Source organism: Vitis riparia, chromosome 9, assembly GCF_004353265.1.
Source record: "Vitis riparia cultivar Riparia Gloire de Montpellier isolate 1030 chromosome 9, EGFV_Vit.rip_1.0, whole genome shotgun sequence".
Lineage (NCBI taxonomy): Eukaryota > Viridiplantae > Streptophyta > Magnoliopsida > Vitales > Vitaceae > Vitis > Vitis riparia.
The window spans coordinates 20,665,618-20,670,011 of record NC_048439.1 but is presented as its reverse complement, the minus strand read 5'-3'; positions in this window follow the sequence as shown (position 1 = coordinate 20,670,011).

The following is a 4,394-nucleotide window of genomic DNA, read 5'->3' as shown; positions in this document are numbered from 1 at the left end:
ATGTTTAAAAAGAACTAAACTAAAAGTTACCATGATTATTAATTAATTAATTAATTTTGAAATTCTTCTCAAACATTGAATGAAAATTAAAAAATTAAAAAATAATACAAATTTTAAAGAATTACAAAATATTCCATTTAAAAAAAATATTTTTATATTAAACCAAAAAAAGAGCTTATATATAATTGTGTTGACAAACAATTCAAATCATTAATTTTCATAGGAATTAAAAATTTTGTGATTTTAAATAATTTTAAAATTAATTTAAAATATTAATCTAAAAAAATTAGAAAAAATAAACCAAATATATTAGAAAACCCATTAAAATTTATTTAATGCTTGCACTATAATTAAAAATAAATAAAAAATAGAAAATAGAAAATTGCTCACACCATACAACTTGATAATGCTAATTTCCATGGTCATTTTTTTTTTTTAATATTATAAACATAGTCTTTGGTCTTCTTTATAGACTTGGAAACCATTTTTGTAAGCAATGGATGAGCCCACTACCCCCTCTTTCCATCAATGTGCTCACCATGTAGACTTCTTTCAAACATGCTTTTTATTTTTGGTGGAAATTAAGAGAGAAAAATTCAACTTTATTCTTATTCAGATTCCAATTCTTTGTGGAAATTAAGATGTAAGAATAAAGTTGCTTTTATTTTTTTTGTGGAAGTTAAGAGAGAAAAACTCATCTTTATTCTCATTCAGATTCCAATTCTTTGTGGAAATTAAGATAGAAAAATCAACTTTATTCTTATTAGAATTTCAATTTTTTTTGTCAAATGAGACATATTATTTGTGTTATTCAAATCACAAGATGATTGAGATTAGGGTTATTTAATAATTGTTTCAAAAATAGATTTTTGTTTTAAAAAACATAAAACATTTTTTGGTTTAAAAACATGATTAACAAATCTTTACTAAAAATAATATTTTGTTCTAAAAAATAATTAGGTGATATATGCTCTTTTTTGCTTAATTTTAAATAAAACTTAAGACTAAATAGTGTTTAATAATGTCCAACATATTACTTTTAACATCCATAAAAAATCAAATATTTTAGTTTTTTTATTCAATAAAAAAATTTTTAAATGAAGTAATAAGTGAATGAAAAGTGAAAAAACAAACCATACGAATTCTTGAAAAAAAAAAAAGTTGTCTTTCAACAAAAAGTTAAAAAAACAAACAACACCTTAATATATTTTTGTTATTTTTGCAAATGCTCTTACAACTAAGAAGCAAGGAGAATAGGCTTATCTTAAATTTAAATGTGGTTTTAAATTTAAGTTACAAATAGTTGAGACTAACTATGTAGTTAGAAGGTGATGTTTATTTTTTTACTGAATAAAAAAATCAAAATATTTATATTTTTCTATTAAATTAAAAGTAATCAACAAATATAATTAAACTGAATTTATTAATAATAAGTTTATTTTAATAATATTAATTGATACCAATAAGTTACTTTTTTAATTATATTGGTTGATATAAATAAATTACTTTTAATTGAGTAGAAAAAAATTAAATATTTTGACTTTTCTATTCAGTCAAAATACAAATATCATCCCTCAAAAGCATTAAAACACCGTTTTTTTTTTGGCCAAAAGTTGATCAAACATGTTTTTGAGTTAGAAAAATGTTTTCTATTTTAAATAATAAAAAATTAGGTTTTGTTTGGAAAATATTTTAAAAAACGGTTCTAAAAAATAGTTTTTAAAAATTATTTTTTAAAATTGTTTTATGATATTTTTAAATATCTTTTATTTTCAATCACTCTTAATATTTGTATAATTATTTTTTTAAAACCTTCCTTATAAAACAAGTGAATATATTTTTAAAAAACACTCTATTTTATGTTTTAACTTTTAAGAATATAACTTTTAAAAATAGTTTTTTGAGAACAATTTTTGAAAATTATTCTTTGATGTTTTATAAAACAAATGTCTGTTTAGGAAAATGAAATGTTTTTAACATATTTTCTATATTTTCAAATATGTTTTATAAATAACTTTTATATGTGATACTTTAATTCTAGCTATTCTTCATATTTATATAATTATTAAAAAAAAATCCTAAAAAGCAAATGAAAACAACTAAAAAATATTATTTAAAAACACTATATTTTCTATTTTTAAAAACAAAAGCAAATTCTTAAACATATTTTTCTACTTTAAAAAAAAATAAAAAACTATTTAAAAAAACAATTGCCAAAAAAATCCTTATTTCTATTTTCTAATTGTTTAACTTGTTTTTGTATTTCTTAATCTTAAAAGCAAAAAACTATTTTTAAAAACATTTCCCACCCATACCACTACTTTCAAAACAGCTCAGAAATGACCAAACGGTGCCCTAGTCAATATACTAGCTGTAGGCCAAAAGAGCGACCGCTTTGCAGAAATAAATTGAGCCGTGATTGTTGCGGGGTCAGCCTCACATGGACTGACTCCGCTCCTCCTGTTTTCTACCCTCTGCAGTCCTTTTTCTCCCCTTGTTTTTTCTTCTATCTTTACTTGATTTCATTTTTCAAAATTTTGTTTCATACAAAAACAAAAAATTCAAATAAATATATCAAAATATTTCTTGGATTTAATTTTTTTGAAAGCCAAACACGAAATGTTTTCTAATGAAGTCAATTCAAAATGATTAATTTTAATTCTTATTATATTTTCCTCTATTATTTTTGTTGCTTTCTCAAGGGGTTGGCAAAAAAATTCAAAATTTCAAAAATTCAAAAATCCATCATGAACAAAGTTTGGGCTTTTTTAATTTTTATGGCCATTTAAAATAATAATTCTTAAAAAATGGTACTTTTCAAAATAATTCTTAAAATATGATACTTTGAAAAATAATTTCAAATCTATGACACTTTTTACCACTTTGAAAGGTGTTTCTTGAAGAGATACCTTCTATATTTTTCATATCAACCATAAATATTAAAAAAAAAAATGAATTTACACTAAAGGTGTCTCTTGTGTCTCTTCAAGAGACACCTTTCATAATTCCATAAAATTGAATTTACATTGAAGAGACACCTTCCATAATTTTTATATCAATAACACATGTTAAAAAAATTTGAATTTACATTAGAAGTGTTTCTTCAAGAGACACATTTTATAATTTTACAAAATCAAATTTATATTAAAAGTGTCTTTTAAATAGACATTTTTCATAGTTTTCATATCAGTTTCATAATAAAAAAAATTGAATTTATATTAAAGATGTCTTCTTAAGACACACTTTCTATAATTCTTGTATCAAACATCCATTAAAATAATTGAATTTATACTAAAAGTGTATTTTCAAAAGACACATTCCACAATTCTATAAAACTAAATTTATATTCAAAAGTTTTCCCTCAAGAGACACTTTTAGTATAAATTTAATTTTTTTGATAGGTGACTAATATAAAAATTGTGGAAAGTATTTCTTCAAAAGACACATTTAGTATAAATTCAATTTTGTGGAATTATATAAATTCCTTTAATGTAAATTCAATTTTTTTTTTCACAATGTGACTAATATGAAAATGATCAAAGATGTCTCTTATAGAGACACCTTTAGTATTAATTTGATTTTATGGTATTGTAGAAATGATATTTCTTTAATATAAATTCAATTTTTTTAACGTATATGACTAATAAAAAAATTATAGAAAAGCATCTTTTAAAGAGACACCTTTAACATAAATTCAATTTTATGCAATTATGGAATGTGTCTCTTCAAGAGACACCTTTAGTGTAAATTCAATTTTTTTTAACATTTATGATGGATATGAAAAATATAGAAAGCGTCTCTTTAAGAAACACCTTTCAAGTGACAAAAAGTGTCGTAGATTTGAAATTATTTTCTAAAGTACCATATTTTAATAATTATTTTGAAAAGTACTAGGAATTATTTTTTAAAATAGCTGTAAAAGTTAAAAAAAACCCAACAAAGTTTCTTTAGAACAATCATATGAATCAAAGTGGACGTTGAACTCATGACATCATTTGAACCAAAGTGGACGCTAAACTTATGACATGCTACTTTCATCAATAATTTTAGCTTCTACGCTACTTTTGTTATCAATTCAACCAACACCATTTCGATCTTATCATTTCATCACTTCAATAGTCCATCAACATTATTGTCATCACTTTCACTATTTTCATTTCTTATTATCATATCGATGGTGGGTCTGTGGGTTGTCTTTGATTTGAAATGTAGCATGATTTGTTATGTTATAGTATAAATATATAATATTTTTAAAAATTAAATATAAAGTTTAAAAATTCTATGACATCGATTTGGTGCTATATTATTTGAATTATTGGTGCCTACGGTTAATTTTGAAATGTTAGATAAAATGCAGATACGAAGAAATGAATTAAGGTACAAAAATAAATAAA